Here is a 20984-nt window from a genome sequence, read left to right on the forward strand (position 1 = left end):
TTGGGTCATTTTTTTCACCCTACTGACATGCATATCCTGCCCTGTATCAGCCAGCAGCCACTATTACACCGGCCTTCCCAGTTAAAAAAAAGAATCAAGGTGCAAACCAGTTGCAATTGAATTGAATAATTGAAGGTGCTCAGGTAGCTGACTGACCTACTCATGTTCCCAAATGTCATGTCACAGGTGAAAGTTTAATCGGTAAAAATGCGTTCCTCTCCATCACCTTGCCAGGCTGCCAGTCACACTGAGTGGTGCTCTGCTTCAGGAAACAATCACATAAACTTCAGTCCCAAAGCAGATTCTCAGTCTGAAACATCAACGATCCCTGTGCCTCCTGAAATACTGCATGACCCAACGAGTTCCTCCAGCAACTTGCAAACATTTCACCTTGATTTGAAATGTATTTCAAATTTTATTCTTTAATTCTCCCTGTGGTTTCCACTAGGAAGAAATGTTTCAAAAGTTGGCCAGAATCAACAAAAATATTTCTGCAACATTGGACAGTACAGCACAGGAACAGGCCCTTTGGTCTACAATGCCATGCCGAACCAATTATATCAGAAAGCAAATGGTCAACTAAACTAGTCCCTATTGCCTAAAAGGTCCATATCCTTCCATTTTTCTCAAAGTCCTGAGCCCATCTAAATGTCCTTTAGAAGTCCCAAATTATAAGCTTTTACCACCACCCTAGGTAGTGCATTCCAGGCACCCAACATTCATTCTCTATGTAAATAAGCTTGCTGTTCATATCTGTGTCACTTGTCCTGAAACATCAACTGTTTATTCATTTGTTCACAGATTCTGCCTGGCCTGCCGTGTCCCTCGAGCATTTTGTGTGCGTTGCTCCTCAAAAGTCCTTGAAATTATTCCCTCTCACCTGAAATGCATGCCACTCTGCTGTTAGACATTTCAACCCTGGGAAAAATATACTGTCTGTTAACTCTATCTATGCATCTCATGCCTCTGTCAAATCTTCACTCAGTCTCTGCTGCTTCGAGCCAACAACCCTAGTTTGTCCAGCCTCTGATGACAGCACGTGCTGTCTAATCCAGGTAGCATCCTGCTAAATCTCTTCTGCATCCTCGCCAAAGCCTCAACATCCTTCCTATAGTACAGTGACTAGAAATGAACTCAATACTCCAGATGTGACCTAACTAGAGTTTCATAAACCTGCAACATAACTTCATGACTTTCGAATTCAGTGCCTCAACTAATAAAGGCACGCATGCCATATACCTTCTTAACCATATGTATAGCCACTTTCAAAGAGTTATGAACAGGAACCCCAAGATTCCTCTGCCCTTCAACACAGTTAAGGGTCTTGCCATTAACAGTGTACTGTTTCCACTTTACATTTGACCTACCAAGGTGCAATACTTGACGGATGTTCAGGTTAAACTCCATCTGCCATTTCTCCATTCATATCTACAACTGATCAAAATTCCACTCTATTCTTTAGCAGTCATCTATCCTATCCACAACACTTGTCAGTCTTTGTATCATCTGCAAACTTACTAACACACCCATTTATGATATTATCCCTGATTATTAGTACAACTCCAGCTCCCACAATTCTTTTACCTTCCTCTCTTTCTTTCTTAAAACATCCAAACCCTGGAATATTAAGCAACTGTACCGTCCTGGTTAAGATTTTTACTGCTAAGGCTGTAGGGTATTTCACTTAGTAGTTTTCTGTAGAAGCAGTGTGTCTTGCTGATAGCATGCTTGAGTTTCAGGTAAAGATAAGGGGCTGTGATGTCCAACTTAGGAATGTTGAACATCAGGGTGGTGGAAGTGGGAGAAGGTTCCAGAGAAAGCCGGGCAGAGAGAGCTTTGTGACAGACACTAGGGTGGGGGGTTCGGGGTCTTTTTGGTGGAAGCTGCGGAGAGGACAGGAAGGAAGAAGGCTGAGGATGCTGTGGGAAGGAGCGTCCGCAATGCACAAGGTGCTTTGTGCAGATGAATAGCTCCAAAGAGGAAGGGCCAGTACTCCAGAGAGAGCCCATTTGATTGAGATGGATTTTGAGTGATGTTCATAATGTGGTGTGTTCTTTCATGCAGACCTTGGATCTGGTGCACAAGTAAAAGACTATCAAGATGAGCTCCAACGATGAGTGGTTAGACCGATTTATTGTAATGGGCCCTTTTTATTTTTTTCCCCCTTTTCTTTTTCCTACTAACTGTTCGATAATTTGTAAATTTGTAAATATACTTTCTTTATAACTGTATGTGGGGTACAATTTGTTATTTCTTGCCGACCGACAATTGTGTATGGGCAGTATTTATGCAGCATTCGCTCATACTGAGGTTTCTTTAATCGGAACACCATAACGTTCCTGTTTGGTTGAATCCCAAATCACACCAACCCTGGATGCCTATTGTTCATGAAAGGTGGCTTTCCCACCGCTGAGTTCTGCGGCTGTCAGTGATGCCGACAAAGAGCCAAGCTTCTATATGAGCCCGCTGAGGGGGATACACACTCATTCCTGTTCATCTCTCAATAATATTTCTGCGTACTGATACATGCTCACTTTTATCCATAATACTCCTAGCATTAAAATACATACACTTCAAATTATCTGCCCCATCACATTTATTACTTGCTCCTGCCCTTACTGGCCCTGACATCTGCTGTGATGGTATTTGGTTTGCTTACAGAGAGGTTCAAAACTCTAATGAATGCTTTAAACCCCATTGGATATAACTCCCCAATCTTCAAAGACTAGTTTACTTTCCTGTTTAATCTCCATGGCGAGTTTAGCTGCAAATACTCACAATTCAAGCAGTGGGAGCCCCTGCTCACTACCAAAGAGACTTCCAGTGAACAAAAGTAGCTAAAACACAGTTCATTTATTTACAATGATACATGTTTAAATCCACAAGTGCATTTAAAGCTGATAGATTATTTCTATTTGAAACATTTCCCAATTACAAACCATTTCTAAAACACAATCCATTTCCAAAACCTAAAATATTAAACACAAAGGATAAAACATGAACCAAAAAGGGCAAAGTATTCCCAAATCATAGGTTCAATACCTAAAAACTAAAAAGCCATACCAAAGATAATGACAATCATGTTATCTATCGCAGGAAACAAAGTTGGAGGAATGGGTTCTAGCTCTTCCAGATTCTTGATGTTCCTTACCCTATTCCTAATAAGCCTGAACAGCTCTCTACATTTGTACCCATTTCAGCTTCATGACTTCACAAAAATGCTTGTAGACCATTGTGTTAAAAGTATATCTGAGATATCCTTTTAATACAAATAAGACTCTCAGCATTTTCAGAGACATAGATCTTAGCTAGCTACCATTAATGGTGAAAAGCTAACTACTGAGCATATAAAACTCTTCCAGCTATAAACGCATCAGTTATTGATATGCTAAAATGATATTATCCATCTGCTCTGCAAGCTTCCTTGAACTAAGCAACTTAAGAGTCAGCTTCTTTGTTTGAAACAACCCAAATTAAACAACCCATTGTCTTATACTCTACTCTTGAGCAAATTTGAAAATTCAGTGATTCTTTACAGCTGAGCATCTTCAAAGTAAAGAGCATATTTACAAATCTGTTCTATAGAGAGTGCTTCCCATTTACATTTTAAGAAATGAAAACTGTCTTCCATTTGCAACTAGAAGTTAAACAAAGCAATGTAGTTGAAGGTTTATTTATAACTGCTTGTGACCTTTCAAATAGCAGCTGCTATTTAGAAAACAAGCTCAGCAAACATGAGATAGAATCGAATATCTATCATATTATCTTCCTCTCCATCCCTCCATTTTCTGACCTGGTGTGCTTGGGTGTCACTCTGTATTTGGTCTCCAATGTAGACAAAAGTCATTTTCTCCATTTCCAATTCTATTTGATCCCTATGTTGCACTGAAACTTTCATTCTTTACCCACACTATCTAGATATGAATTAGCACAAAGCTCAACAAAATTGCTACAAAGCTGTATACAAAGATAATGCGTTCACATATCTTGATGCAGCAGCATGAGCTTATAGATAATTGCTCCTATTTTCTTTCATGCATTCACTTGGATACTGTAACTCTAAGTCATACACATGTGCAATTCCTGTTTGCATTTACCTCAATTTTTTTTGTAGGTGCCATCATTCTGTGAGTATATTCTTGATATTGCAAGGATCATAGCTGCATGAATTAAGTTGATGAAGCTTTCTTACTACTTTAATTTTACAGTTCTGAATGGATGCTTTCATATTTCAGTCTGGATGGAAATTCAATTTGGGCCAAAGAAAAGTAGCAACACATTCTGATACAATCATAGTCTTTAAATCAATCTTAATAATATGTAACGTTCAGTTATATTGGCTCGTGTATGTCTAGGGGAAATCCAGCCCAGCACCCGCCTCAACACTCCCCACAGGGTCAGTGGCCGCCCGAATCAATCACAAACATCAATCATCAGCCAGCACACCCAGTGAATTTTAACAAATACACTTTATAGATATTACTAATTCTATGACATTAATATACACTTGATACAGAGAGGAAAGTAATGAAAAAAAAAGGCGCCAACACTTGTCAAAATCCAAGTTCTTTGCGCGCTACGTTGGAGCTCAATTCGACTTCAGACGACCACCCGAATTCAGTCGACTCAGGGCTCGGGACCACCTTGAGTGATCGACCGGAGCCTCTCCACACGTCTGCGGTCTTCCTCGTCTCTCCTCCGACTCCCCGCCAAAACTCAGTCCACAGTCATATCATACAGCATGGTATCCGAAAACAAAACGATACATAACCACCCATTGGCTAATAGAACCTTGTTATCTCATTTTAAAGTAAAACAAACTGTTAGCGCAAACTCTCTTCAGCGTTAAAGCACAACAAAGCCGCATTCCCCAGATCAACATAACAAAGTCGCCATTTTAAATGTAACAAAAGAAAGACCCCGTACAAATATTTGATCTTTATGCTAATCCAGTAGCTATTATTTTGATCACTCTTTTAAGAATATCATGTCATCATACCTAGTGTTGGGAAGTTAAGTGGCGAGATGTCCAGAAATTGGTCAAAAGTATCAAAGATTTATCAGCACATTGCTTTTGGCCTGCAAAGTTCCAGTGCAGAAGTTGGATTTGAAGGGAAATATTTCAAGAAGTAGATACCTCAGGATTTAATGCTACTTGTTTCTCCTCTGGCTTGTTGTTTCTGAGAAGACTGATGTGGTAACCACAGATTCACAGAGGTGGAGTAGGATATTGCTTATGGGAAGGGTTAGCTGTTTGTGGAGTCACATGACACAGAAGTTCTCAAGATCATGCTGTATGATCTTTCTCCAATTTGAATGGGCTTGAGAATCAGTGCAATCATAGGGCATGGTAGATTTCCAACAGGAGGCGTTGAGCTTGCATTTTCATCTTTTCCTCTATCCACCTGGTAATGTCTTCTGGAGGTAGTACTTCGAACAGAGTATTTGTTTTGGAAATTTGTTGTTGGCCATATGGATGATGTGGCTTATCATAACATAACTAATTGTGTCAGACAAGAGTCTCATACTGAAGATGCTCTGCTGGTAAGTGAATATGGATATACCTGTTTAATTGCTCAGTGGATTTGCAGAATCTAATAATATTTTCCCGGGGTCTAGGTGAACCACAGCCTGTGGACACATTTTCAAGGCCTCTTCATCCCATGTTCTTGATATTTATTGCTTACTTCTTTATTATTTCTGATTTCTTCTTTTATATTTGTACAGTTTATTGCCTTTTGCACACTGGTTGTCTGTCCTGTTGGGTGTGGACTTTCATGTATGTACTTTGATGATAAATTTACTCTAAACTTTGAGCAAGTGAAGTCAGGTATTTTACTTTTATACATTGTCTTTCATGATCTGTTGAATTTGATTGGCTCAGTATACCAGGGTGAATGGTTTGTTTAACCCAAGCCTTGGAATCTTTACTATCTATCTGAGAAAGCAGACATGCCCATGTTTTACCAACTTAAGCACTGAAGGAAACAGCTGAGAGGAAGCATCACTTTTTAAGATTATGTATTCAAGTACTTCTAGGACAGGGGTTCCCAACCTTTTTTATGTTACGGAAAAATACCATTAAGCAAGAGGTCCATGGACCCCCAGAGTGGAAATACCTGTGCTAGGCCTATGTAGACCAACCCGCATAAACAACAGTTTATTCTACAACAAAATGAGGGCTGGTTACAGGTTGGAATCAGATTGAGCTGATCAGATGGCTTACATAAAATAATGAACAGGCCAAATGTCTAATTGAATGTCACACCAGAATTATGAAACTGAATGAATTCCAACTGAAAGAAGTCATGGTAGTCATTCCCTGTCGTATCATCATGACTTGCATCACAAGTTGCTGTAGTGACATTCAGTTTCAATCTGCTATGGCAAAGACTTTTTTCAATCATAGGCAATGGCATTATGACTCAAACAAGTTGCTGAGAACAGGAATTATTTAAGTGTTGCCATAGCATAAAAAAACAATGCAAAATGAATGTGCTTCTGAAAAACACTATTGTCCTCCTTGCTGCCGAGGCAACCTTACAAATTTATTATACCCATTGTACTGAAAAATATATCAAGGGTTATTTAGTAAACTACAAATTGCATCACAGACAGAATCCCAGCTTCATCAAAACAATCAGTGTTTCTGTGCTGTGAGGAAGTGTCCTTGAGTTCTCAGGCTGTATCATTTCTAAACTTTCACCCCAGTCTCCAGCAGCCACCCTGAATCATTACAGCTGTCGACTTTTGTGTTCTTCACCAAGTCACCTCAGTCTTTCACCCTTGTCGAATATCCTGCAATAAAGACCTTGGAAGGGTGAAGGACTGAGTTCTCTTGCCCAATAGGTTAATAACTGGGGCATCGACTTAATGCTCCCGACAGGAAATGGCAGGACATTGGGGAGGTTGGGTAGAGGCCAAAAGCTCACTGCCTGGAAGAGTGAGGGTGGAAAAACACTTCTCATTTAAATACATACTTGGAGAAAACTGGATGACCCATTTTATCAAATAGACTTCCATTGTTCAAATGTTTTATAATAAATAAATAAATATGAAGACTTATTTTGAAGAATTAATTTCCTGTAATTTTATTCCCAAGTTGTTAGCAGTAGTGCTCCAGAGAGTATTGCTGGATACCACACTCTAATACTGCCAGTTCCAAAATAAAGTTAACTCTCTGATTTTCTTTTATTTCTTCCTCCAACATACAAGCTTTTAGAATACAAAACCACCATGACTTAAACAGCATCTCATCTTTGATCCTGTATTTTGGACCAATTGTGGTCCAGAAGTCAATCTTTCTTGGCTGGCAGCCAACTTTCTAAAATTCATCAGGTAAAAGAGTAAAATCAGGTAAAATTCATCACTATTTTATGTTCAAGGTGAGTGTTAAAAATGTCACATTATATTTATACAGTAGCCATTACTAATTGAGACATATGCTGCACTTGATTTTTGCCCTGAAACCAAAGTGTATACTTAGTTTAGACAAATGGAATATACGTTACACATTCCTACTCAAAATATAATTTTTATAATTGGGAATCTCCACACACTTTCCAGTTGATGTATGATGACAATAAATCTGTGTGTTTAAGTTAGTGCAAGAATACTTTTCACAGAGAGATTAAAATGGACACATTACACATTCACAGAAATCATTAAGGTTGGGTTAAAATCCATGGCTGAAGCCGCATACGTACACAAAACATTAACTCTACCTGCTCTTTTCAAACATATAGCAGGCACTGTACAAATGCTCATTCTTGTTCCATTCCTCACACTAAGAAGGGTATAATTCTTTTTTGGGCTAAATAGAAAGCAGTCACATTAAAAATAATATAGCCAATTCTCAATTTAAAAAGGGGTGCATTCCTGGAAAACATTTTGTTCGGCAGCAGTTCACAAACTGTAAAGATTATTGTAAAATACAGTGGTGCTAGAAAAGTTTACAGTTGATTGAAATGCTTGAGCATATAGACATTAAGAAAGAGGATGTGCTGGAGCTTTTGAAAAGTTAGATATGTTGCTGGTTTCAGACGAGATATACCCTCGGTTACTATGGGAAGTGAGGGAGGAGAGTGCTGAGCCTCTGGTGAAGATCTTTGCATCATCAATAGGAACGGGAGAATTCTTGTACCTGAGGATCGCAGAGTTGCAAATGTTGTTACCTTTTTCAAGAAAGGGAGTATGGTTAACCCAGGAAATTATACACCAGTGAGTCTTACTTCAGTAGTGGGCAAGTTGTTGGAGAAGATCCTGAGAGGCAGGATCTATGAGCATTTGGAGAAACATAATCTGATTAGGGATAGTCAACATGGCTTTGTGAAAGGCAGGTCACGCTTATGGGTCTGAATGAATTCTCTGAAGATGTAACAAAATACATTGATGAAAGTAGAGCAGTGTTTGTAGTGTATATGAATTTCATTAAGGCTTTGATAAGGTTCCACATGCAAGGCTCATCCAGAAAGCAAGGAGGCATGGGATCCAAGGAGACCTTGCCTTGTGGATCCAAAATTGTCTTGCCCACAGAAGGCAAAGGGTGGTTGTAGACAGCTTGTATTCTGCAAGGAAGTCGGTTACCAGTGAAGTTCCACAGGGATCCTTCTGGGACCTTTCATCTTTGTGATTTTTATAAATGACTTGGATGAGGAAGTAGAAGGGTGGGTTAGTAAGTTTGCTGATGACACAAAAGTTGGGGGTGTTCTGGTAGGTTAAATTTGAAGACAGAATATAATATACAGTATATGGTAAGACTCTTGGCAGTGTGGAGGATCAGAGAGATCTTGGGGTCTGTGTCCATAGGACACTCAAAGCTGCTGCACAGTTTGACAGTGTTGTGAAGAAGGTGTATGGTGTGATGGCCTTCATAAAACATAGGATTGAGTTCAAGAGCCATGAAGTAATTGTTACAGCTATAAAAAAAACCTTAGTTAGACCCTACTTGGAGTACTGTGTTCGATTCTGTTCTGTTGTAAAGAGGAAGGACTCGGATTCTATAGGGAGAGTGCAGAGGAGATTCACAAGGATGTTGCCTGGATTGGAGAGCCTGCCTTATGAAAATAGGCAGAATGAACTTGGCCTTTTCTCCTTGGAGCAACGGAGGATGAGAGGTGACCTGATAGAGGTGTATAAGTTGATGAGAGGCATCAATCGCATGGATAGCCAGAGGCTTTTTTCCAGGGCTGAAATGGCTAATACGAGGGGGCATAGTCTGAAGGTGCTTGAAAGTAGGTACAGGGGGGATGTAAGCGTTAAGTTTTTCACATAGATAATGGTGGGTGCATGAGACTCTTAGATAGGTATATGGAGCTTAGAAAAATAGGGGGCTCTGTGTTAGGATAATTCTAAGCAGTTTCTAGAGTAGGTTACATAGTTGGAACAGCATTCTGAGCCGAAGGGCCTGTAATGTGCTGTAGATTTTCTATGTTCTATGTTTCTGAACGCTGTTGAATTTTCTCTCTTTCTGCATAACTTCACATAAGTCCTAAAACTATATGAGAACAAAATTAAATAAATAACACAAAAAATTATACTTGTTCATTTAATTATTGAGAAAACTGATCCAATATTTCATGTGGAGTATTTGTTGGAATAAGTATGTGAACCTGTGGGGTAATGCCTTCTACAAAAAGCTATTTGGAGTCAGGTGTTCCAACCAATGGAGTCAAATTGGAGGTGTAGGTTGTAGAGATGCCCTGCCCTCTGAAAAAAGGCAACAAAGTCAGGTTACTGACAGAGTCTGTTCTTCTCAAGAAAGATTTGATTATGTGCACCATGCCTCGATTAAAACAACTTTCACAGGACCTTAGAAGATGAATTGTAGAGATGCATGAAGCTGGAAAAGGCTACAAAAATATTCCTAAAGATCTGAGTGTTCATCAGTCCACAGCAAGAGAAACTGTCTACAAATGGAGAACACTTGGTACTGTTGCTACTTTCCCTGGGAGTAGGCATCCTGCAAAGATCACACTAAGAGCACAACGTACTGTGCTAAAGCCAGTGAAAAAGAGCCCAAGGGTAACAGCAAAAGACCTGCAGAAATCTCCGGAACTTGCTGAAGTATCTGTTCATGTGTCCATTATAAGAAATACACTGAACAAGAATGGTGTTCATGGAAGGACACCACGAGGGAAACCACTGCTCTCCAAAACAAAATATTCCTGCACATCTCAAGTTTGCGAAAAACCACCTGAATGTTCTACAATGCTTCTGGGGCAACATTCTGTGGACAGAGGAGACAAAGTTGAACTCTTTGGCAGAAATGCACATTACCATGTTTGGAGGGAAAAGGGCACTGCACACCAACACCAAAACCTCATCCCAATTATGAAGTATGATGGAAGGAGCATCATGGTTTGGGGCTGCTTTGCTGCCTTCGGAACTGGACAGCTTGCAATCATTGAGGGACCAATGAATTTTACAAGAGAATGTCAGGATGGCAGTCCATCACCTGAAGTTTCATAGAAGTCGGATAATGTAACAAGGCAAGAGTAAAACAACAACAGAATGGTTTAAAAAAAAGAAGATTTGTGTTTTGGAATGGCCAAGTCAAAGTCCTGACCTTAATCCTATAGAAAAGACCTGAACCAAGCAGTCATGCAAGGGAGCCCCCCTAACATCCCAGAGTTGAAGCAGTTTTGTAAGGAGAAATGGCCTAAGATTTCTTCAAGCCAATGTGCAGGACTGATCAACAGTTACCAGAAACATTTGGTTGAAGATATTGCTGTACTAGGGGGTCACACCAGTTACTGAAAGCGAAGGTTCATATACTTTTTCCAACACATACATGTAATATTGGATCATTTTTCTCAATACATGAATGAGCAAGTATAATTTTTTGTGTTATTTATTTAATTGGGTTCTCTTTATCTAGTTTTAGGACTTATGTCCACATCTGATCGAATTTTAGATCATATTTATGCAGAAATAGAAAAAATACTACAGGGTTCACGAAACTTTCTAGCACCACTGTACATAGTGGGGATTTGGTAAAGTACATTCCTATGGGTAGAGAATGGTGTGCGATTGATGAGAGGGAAACAGATTAATCAATCTGTATATAGCAAAGAAATAGATTCCTGAACTGGTAATTCCAGTAAAAATGAATTTAATCATTGCCAGAAAGATGAAAAATGAAAACGAAAGCCTGTACCTTTATAAGCAGTGCCATGCATTTCAATTCCTAGCCTTTGGCTCCCTACTGCCTCTCTGGATTTAAACATTGTGAGACTGTCTGGACTAAAGTACTCGGCACACATGTATAGTAGCAGTAATCTAGGGACTTGCTTCTTGAAAAAGTTAGCTGTGCCATAGGATTACTGACTATGACCCTTAAAGCCTTGCAATGTTTCTCTATTCCAGAGCATCAATAGTGCTGTAAGTGGAATGCTTGTCTGGTATGCAGCATTCCCAGTGTCATTAACAGTACAATACATGAAGGAGAGCTTGCCAATATTGACACCTGGCTGGCCCTTTCTAGTTATGAATTGTACTTGCACTAAGTAGGTAATTTTTGCATCAAATACACAGTTAGAGCTTTCATCGACATCACAGTGCTCCTTCAGATAGCCCCCCTCCGTGCACATTCTCAAAACCCAATGAAGTTTTAATGGGCTGTGTATAACTCAGCAGTGCCATATGAAATTGACCTCTCAGAGGAGTTTGCAACTACCAGCACTCTAACATGGGTAGCCCTCTACACAATTTAACTTAAATACAGAGGAAATTTCTTCTTTATTTTAACCTTTATCCCGCAATCCCTTCAGCTAAGATTTCTCAGCTGACTTCTTCAGCCACAATCTTTCACTTTCAACCTCTCACTAACCACTGTCCCTGCAATTCCGCTGGCTCCTAATGCTAGAGTCCTTTCAGTGCTTGTCATGGACTTAAGAAAAAAAATACTTGCACTCTTCACAGTTGCACAATACTGTGTGGAAAATGTGCACTGACTGTTCTGTGCTGGTCCATTGAATACCTTGGCCTTTGCACATGATTGAATCTTTAAGTGATCCACAATAAAACCACCTTCGGCATGCTATAGAATGATGCATTAACTTGCCCATGATTAATAGTCTTTGAAATTCTAGCACATTTCCCACAAAGACATCAGGTGGTTTAAAATGAATTTCAAATCAAAATATGTATATTAAAACAAATTACTATGTAAAATAATGCTCTTAACAATAAACGAAAATTATTTTGCTTTCCATCTCCATTTCTTGAAAAAATTCAATCGCTAACTTCATCCACATGATGCTTTACTTTGAAGAACAAATGGGTCCTTGTGTTCTTGATTGAATACCTTTCAAAATCATCAGCTAGAATTGCACACAAAATGCAAAGGATGTTGTCATATTTTCCCCTGATTCTAGGGTGGAAAGGATAAATCTTATCTCTACTTCCATCCCATGAGCTCAAGTCACTTTACACAGATCGATACAAGGGCTTTGTGGTCTGCATAGCTCAGATGCTGACTGCACTTCAGATGTCAGGGACTGCAGAGTTTAGTTTTTAAATGCCACTTTCCTGACCTATATGCTGACTTTACAATAAAGCTTGATCTGTCTTACTGTACACCAACAAATCAATGTTAGTTACATAGGACCATGACATAGTCAGGGAAGTGCTCAAGCTGAACAGATCCAAGTCCTTTCAACTAGTAAATTGTTTCATATGGATCCTGTGTCACAGATTGATTGATGATAACCAAAAATTATGCTGAGAAGGTAAAATTAACAGCATCTGCCAACAGACTAATACAAAAAAGTCTTATAATAATGGGTTAAAATCATCCAGAAGTGCGTTATAGCTGATAGTTCCACTGAAATGTCACCACTGCACAACGTTAATCACACACAGCAAAATCTCACTAAAGCATGAAGGTGATCAAATTAAGGAATAATCATGGGCCAAGATACTGGATCTAAGTCCCCTGACCTTTACTGGGTCGTTAGTCATTTTGCATTGGTGTTGGACAGAGAGGGTTTCAATTCCACATTTATCTGAAAGATAGCATTTCCAAGAGAGCAACAACGCCTGAATACTGGACTGGATTTTCAGTGCAATTTTCTCTGACCAAGTTTCCAGAATGGGACTTGAACCCAGAAACTTCCAACTCGGAGATGAAATGCTACTAACTGAAGCATGGCTGACAGGTGTCAATGTTACAGAGCTTTAAGCAGCTAGTGACAGATGACAGTAACGACCAACGTGCTAGAGGAATTCAGCGGGTTGAGCTGCAAATGAGAGAGAAAAGGGGTTATTGATGCTTCAGGTTGAAACCCTGCATCAGGTCTTCCCTTCCACGGATACTGTTCAAACTGCAGGGTGTGTGTTCCTCCAGGCTCCAGCATCTACCTCTCCTGTGCCTCCCAACTCTAAGCAGCTATGACGTATGCATCCCAAAGTATTGAACCAATATAGTCATAGGCATAGTCATACTTTATTAATCCCGGGGAAAATTGGTTTTCATTACAGTTGCTCCATAAATAATAAATTGTAATAGAACCATAGATAGTTAAATAGTAATATGTAAATTATGCCAGTAAATTATGAAATAAGTCCAGGACCAACCTATTGGCTCAGGATGTCTGACCCTCCAAGGGAGGAGTTGTAAAGTTTGATGGCCACAGGCAGGAATGACTTCCTATGACGCTCTGTGCTGCATCTCGGTGGAATGAGTCTCTGGCTGAATGTACTCCTGTGCACACCCAGTACATTATGTAGTGGATGGGAGACATTGTCCAAGGTGGCATGCAACTTAGACAGCATCCTTTTTTTCAGACACCACCGTGAGAGAGTCCAGTTCCATCCCCACAACATCACTGGCCTTACGAATGAGATTGTTGATTCTGTTGGAGTCTGCCACCCTCAGCCTGCTGCCCCAGCACACAACAGCAAACATGATAGCACTGGCCACCACAGACTCGTAAGACATCCTCAGTATTATCCGGCAGATGTTAAAGGACCTCAGTCTCCTCAGGAAATAGAGACGGCTCTGACCCTTCTTGTAGACAGCCTCAGTGTTCTTTGACCAGTCCAGTTTATTGTCAATTCGTATCCCCAGGTATTTGTAATCCTCCACCATGTCCACACTGACCCCCTGGATGGAAACAGGGGTCACCGGTACCTTCGTTCTCCTCAGGTCTACCACCAGCTCCTTAGTCTTTTTCACATTAAGCTGCAGATAATTCTGTTCACACCATGTGACAAAGTTATTGAATATAAAATATTGAATCAATGGAACATTCTCTGTCAATGAACAAAACAGGAAGCAAGACAGAGTCTGTCATCAAACCCTCGTGCTTAAATCTTTCTTGCCACAACTGATAAGACTTGTTTTATTTTAAATATGGGGATCTCTCACAGCCCAGCATTATGGATTGGACAAGATTGTGAAGCTAATTTACAGTTCTTGATCCACCAACTGTCTGGAGATTGGCCAATACAATCATGAGGACCAAAAAGATTGTTCCTTGTGCTCTCTGATTCCATAGAAGACCCTGCATTCTTACAGCATTTTTCAAGTCCACTGGATACAGCAATGGTTTTACAAGCAATTAACTGCTTTTCAAAATTAATCATCATTAAAATGACATAGGTACAGAATCTAAGTTACCTTTTGACCAGAAGGTTGGCTAGGCTCCAAGAAGTACTTCATAACATACAATATATTCCAGTAGCTCTCTATTAGGGAAAAACCTTGTCATATTTCGAGGTGTTGTAGAGTCTAAGTACATAAATAGGCACTGTGGACCACAATTTCCCCCACATCCTTCAACAACCTTTGGGTGTCACGATAGCATAGCGGTTACAGCGACATTCTGAAGTTCGGAATTCAATTCCAGTGCCTTCTTTAAGGAACACACACATCATGCTGGAGGAACTCAGCAGGCCAGACAGCATCTATGGAAAAGGGTGAACAGTCAATGTTTTGGACCGATACACTTGCTGAAGACTGTTTACTCCTTTCGATAGATGCTGCTTGGCCTGCTGAATTCCTCCAGCATTTTGTGTGTGTTGCTTTGGAGTTCTAGCATCTGCAGATTTTCTCATATCTGTGATACTGCTGTCTTGTACTGTGATGGCATATGATTTGCTGACCATGAAGTTCTGAACTCAAACAAAGATCTTAAGCTATCTGAAATATAGTTACAGATATCCTCACCTAAGGGAGGTTGTATTGTAGCCATCTACTCTTCAAAGGCTAAATTAGTTCTCCTTTTATCCTCTACAGCAACATTAGCTGCCAATACCCATTATTTCAGTGGTGCTCCCTACCAAGGAGCATATGCTTCCAGTAGTTTAATCAAAGTTCATTTATTTCTAGTGATACACATCTAACCAGACAAAATTATTAAAGCACATTTAAAACTCAGAGGTTTTCTATCTTATAAAAGATTTCCAAATTACAGATGGCTTCTAAAACAAAATGGATTTTCAAAACACAGGTAAAATTCCTACAAGGTAAAAAGATGTAGCAGTGAGTTGTACATGAATGAGTTGTCCATTGCAGAAGTTGAAGGCGGAGGAATGGATTCTAGTCACCACGGCTTTTTGTCATTCTTCTTGCTGCTCCTCATCCATTCCTAATAATCCTGTCTACTCATTCTTTACCTTTATATTGTTTTATATATTTTTTGTCATTCGAATGACTTCACACACAAGATATTTTTTCAGTTACCTTTTCACATAGGTGGTCTAAATACTCCAACCACCAATAGATCAGCTTTTTAATGTGCTAACTAATAATATCAATCTGGTCTGCAAACCTCCTTAAACTAAATAACTTGACCAGTCTGGTTTGACTGAGGCCAAATTAATACAACTCCATTGTCTTACACTGTATCTCTTGAGCAGCCAACCCTGTGCTGTGGACCAACAGTCTGTGCTCTATAGACAGTGCTGTTTGTTTGCAAAGCTGTCCTTTTAACTCCAGTCTGAATATTTCTAGCCATTTATATTAAGAACTGAAGATTGGCTCCCGTTTATGACAAGAAGCTGAATAAAGAATATTGTTTGAAAGTTTAACTTACTCAATAACAACTCTTTAAGTTCAAGAAGAGTCAGCTGCTGTTTTGGAAAACTGAGCTTGGCAAAATAAAGGCCCACTTGTGTCACGGTCCAGTCCGTTGACTCATCATTTTACTTAATTTCCTGTTCCCCATGTTCCACCGGGCTCCATGATTAGGGCACCTCATCCTCATTCGAACCAGCAGCATAAAAACTCTGGTTTGCATCTACTCACAGCTGGTTCGCCGCCTCAGCAGTGCGGCTATGCTCGTTCCGGCCACCAAGAATGGGTCGAGTCGAGAGCCTGCCATTTGCTGTTCTTGGGTCCTGTCTAGAGACTGCCATCCGCAATTCCTGGGTTGAGTCGAGAGCCTGCCATCCAGCTGAGTTTTGCCAGCTGTTTGCCGCTTCGCATGCGACCCGGAGTCGAGATACGAATGGACTGTCATTGTTCATTTTTGTCGTCTTGTGTCCAGCTGAGTATTGCTGGCCGTTTCCCGCTGCTCCGAGCCACAGTACTAATTGTCTGTCATTGTTCGTTTTCATTGTCTTGTGTCCAGCTGAGTATTGCTGGCCATTTGCCGCTGCTCCGAGCCGCGATACCAATTGTCTATTGTTGTTTGGTTTTGTCGCTCTGTGTTCCAGTCAAGTCCAAGTCCAGGCTCGGAGTCCAAGTCAAGTCCAAGTCCATCTCCGTGTCAAGTCTCCGTGCCTGTGTCCTGCACTTGGTTCCGCTCCAGTCGCCAATCATTGCAACAACTAGCCCTGGATAGTGAATATCCATCACAGTATATTCTATCCGTGAACAACATAGGTTTCCTCCAGGTGCTCAGGTTTCCTCCAGGTGCTCTGGTTTCCTCCCACAGTCCAAATATGTACCGGTAAGTAGGTTCATTGGTCATACTAAATTATGCCATGAATCAGTTAGGGTTAAATAGGTAAGATGCTGAGTGGTGCAGATCAGTGGGCCAGAAGGTCCTGTTCCTCACTTTATGTCTAAATAAATATAAAAGTAAAATTAAAAACTCTTTCAGGTTCTACTCTTTCCTACACATTAAGGTAATTTAAAATGAGCAATTATGTCTTTGAAATGCAGGAAGAAAACAGAGCACCCCGAGGAAATTCCCATGGTCACAGGGAAAACATGCAAACTCCACACGGATGATATCAGAGGTCAGGATTTAACCAAGTTTCTAGAGTAGCATTTGTTTTACAACCAGGGCATAAGTACTGTTTCTTCTGGTTAACTGTTCCTAAATCAGGGAAAAAGACAAGTAGGCAGGTACAGAAGAATTAGATCTTCCAGTCTCCCCCTCAAGACAAGCAGTACCACGACATAGTTGGTAGCATTGCTACCTCATAGCTCCAGCATATCATGTTCAAATCCTGATTTCGGCTGCTGTCCCCATGTAATTTACATATTTTTCCTGTGGCTGCTTAGGTTCTTCTGGTTCCTCTCCACATCCCAATAAGGGTTTATAGGTTAATTGGACACTGTAAATTGCTACTAGGGTATAAATGAGGAATATCCTGGAAACAGGCCCTTTGGCCCGATGGGTCCATGTCAACCAAGATGTCCATCCAAGCTAGTCCCAATTTGGCCTATATCTTCTAAATCTTTCCTATCAATGTGTCCAAATGTCTTTTAAATCTTATTATTGTAAGTCTCAACCACTTCCTCTAGCAACTCATTCTATGTAGTTTCCTGTCCCCCAAGGATAAAAGTACTAGCCTGGACAACCTCCCCCTATAACATAATCCCCCAGGTTCTGGCAACATCCCTGTAAATCCTTTCTTCACTCTTTCCAGCTTATTAACATTGTTTCTCCAGCACGGTAACCAGAACTGAACACCTGCTAGGGAGACCAAACTGAGCATCTGGTAGGATGCTGAAATATGGGGTAAATAGGTACAGAGGATTATTAGTAGAAAATGGATTCTTCTGTCAACATAGCCTCATTGGGCTGAAATGACTTCCTTCTCCATTACCCATGTCTATGGAAACATATGGAATTTTGAATAATTTATATTTTTCTTGTCAATGATTTGTAGTTAATCCACGTGATTGTGCTGCAAGTAAGAGTTTCACTGCATTTGTGCATACACGTACTTGTCCACACAATAATAAACTCGACTTTGAAACTGGAAAAGTTGTCTAATGTAAACATTTAAATATGGAAATTCAAACTAAGAATCAAATCATAGTGATAACGCAATTATAAACCTCTTTGCACATCTCCATTCATGCTGAACTCAGAGATGCCTGTCACTTTCTGTTAACACCTCCCTCTGATATTGTGAAGACGTTGATCACCTACATCTTCCCATATGGTATATGACATTTTCCGGAATGAACAATTGACCCAGCAATTCAGTCATTTTAATCTTGTCTTGCTCATTTGTAGTATTCAATACTTCCCCTCTTGCTGGTGTTTTAGACTGCATTCATCTCTTCACACCTCCAGATAAACTATTTGATAATTACCAGCCTATCCGCACTCTCTTTCAACTGGTGCCACCACTGTCTGCTTCATTCAATCACTCTACCATTACTCAGGCTTAACTTTCAGCTCTTTGGAATCTCCCACCCATCTCCTTACAAAGTGAAAATGTGTTTTATTTCTAACTTTGACCAGTTCTAACAAAAAGGTAATATAGCTGTTAGAGCCACTGCTTCTATGAGGCGACAATCCCACTTTAACTTTGACCTCCAAATCTCTCTATGTGGAGCTTGTACTTTCTCCCCATCACTGTATAGCATTCCTCCCACATGCCAAAGATATATAGATTGATTAGTTAATTGGTCACTTTAAATTGTCGCAAATGTGCAGGTGAGTGATGGAACCGGAAAGTGATTAGAATGTGCACAGAATAATATGGATTTGTGCAAAACAGGTTGGCCAGGACTCTGTGGGCCAAAGGGCTAATTCCATGCTCTCTATCTCTTTGAATCTATGAGAGATTCATCAAGCTGGTAAATTGACTCAGTTTCTCTCTCTGGAGACACTGCAAATAATCAACATATCAGCCATCATTTTGTGTAATTATTCAAGAAATAATGATTTTGTTCAGTTTTGTTATTTGCTTGAGTGGTTCAAATAAATGGCTTTATATCAATGAATTCCATAAGATAAGCAACCTAATTGTGATGACTAGTTTTTATTTCTGGTGTGAAGACTGACAAGTCTTTCAGGGATGAAGGCTGCAGGGCTAATATTTTAACTTAAATGTTTATACTTTTAATTATGTGGCAGAACAACAGCATCAGGTCAACTTGCAAAATTCAAGTGCATTTACCATAATGGATGGATTCCTATTTATTCTTGGTTACTTACTTTAACATTTACTTTTCTCTTTGTGTAATTCGATTAAAAACAATGGCTTAACATTGTTAACAGGTGCACTGTGAAACTCCCTCATTGTTCTTCCAGTCTCCATTCAGTAAAATTTAATTTTGGGTTTGTGATGATATTGAGTGTATCTATTCTAAAGTTCTAAACTTAAATAAAGACCATAAATTTTATAATTACAGATGTCTACCGGTACTTTCACTTTAGGGAGATTATACTATATCAACTTGCACTTCACAGACTAATTTACTTCACTACTTTCATCTCTATTTTAAAAGGGTTTTTCTGTCAATAATCATTATTTTATGTCGTGAGCCCTAGCCAACCAAACTATTGCCAGAACTCTTTAAATTAGTGGATTCAGATGAATCTAGGACAGGGGAAGCAGACGAGCCAATTGTTTTTGTTCCCTCCCCACTTTGTGAACGCTGGACTGATTCTTGTTCTGGGATAATCTAATCAAAGCAATTGAACGTGGACATAAGGAGCTTCAGGCAATGACCTGCTAAATAAACCTGAGACCATTCTCAGATGAGTAGCTATTTATTATGTAAAGTTCCTGACCTACCAAAGAAGCCATCTGTGATCTCGTTAGACTTGGTGTCTGGGTCGCCTAGTTTAACTGGTTTAGACCAGTCAAAGTTGAAAGACACAAATACACAAAGCTGGAGGAAGGTGGTCAGCTCAATGAAACAATGTTGGTTGTAGCCCTGGACCTGAACCAGTAATATGGTGACTTGGGTAACTCAAGTGACCTTGAGCCAATGGGACGGAGATCTACCAATTCAACTGAAAAGGAACACGAGAAGAGTCAGGAGCTCCAAATACATAGTGGCAACAACTCTCCAGCAACTCGAGACCAACCATTGTGGATGAGGTGGACCTCACGGACATGTGGAGATGGAGACTGCAAGTAACGCCTGGCCAGCGTGGACTCCTCTCCCAGGTAATACTGTTTCTCTTCATTGACTGTTCATGGAGGGTCAGGGAACTCTAGTGGGTGTGCACACAGGTAGTTAGTTTGTGAACCCATGAACATTTTAGTTGAGACAATTAAGGTTACTAGTCGGTAAATACAGATTCTCTGTGCCTCACTGATCATTACTACAAGGGGTGATTTTGTAACACAACCAAGGAGGAAACACTTCCAGCTAATGAAGCAGATTAAACACAGAGGCACATTTATTCATGAAATAAATTCTAACAGATTATAATTCTACAAAATATTTGCAAATACAAGAACAGTTCTTACAAACTAGAAAATCATGTCAATGTTTTGCAGACAAACTTATCTGTTTCAAAAAGAAGGCACTAAAATGAGATCCTTCTTGGGTTGAGGTTGTGGCGTGGATTTTTATAATCTCTGAAACTCCTCCCCACCCCAATACTTTCTAATATTCACATGGTTTTTTTGCCAGTTATCTGCGGACAATCTCATCTGCAATGTGATGTTTTCACAAATTCATTGATCAGGTCAGTTGGTAGGAGCCTTAGGTTATCAGACAATGTTGACTCTTCAGATTAGGTTGCAGTCCCAGTTAAATCAACAGTTTGCTCCCTGAACCTGAACAGTGCTGTTTCTCCAGAGGATGTTAGTTAAAATTAACAATAAACATC

The 20984-nt window shown here is 39.9% G+C and overlaps 1 protein-coding gene across 1 annotated transcript in view; it reads right to left on the reverse strand.

Annotated features, from left to right (window-relative positions):
- The window catches only part of astn1 (astrotactin 1), a 2838691-nt gene that overhangs the window by 952416 nt on the left and 1865291 nt on the right, over positions 1-20984 (reverse strand). The gene's annotated exons all lie outside the window — the stretch shown is intronic.

Source organism: Mobula hypostoma, chromosome 12 (assembly GCF_963921235.1).
Source record: "Mobula hypostoma chromosome 12, sMobHyp1.1, whole genome shotgun sequence".
In the NCBI taxonomy this organism is placed as follows: Eukaryota; Metazoa; Chordata; class Chondrichthyes; order Myliobatiformes; family Myliobatidae; genus Mobula; species Mobula hypostoma.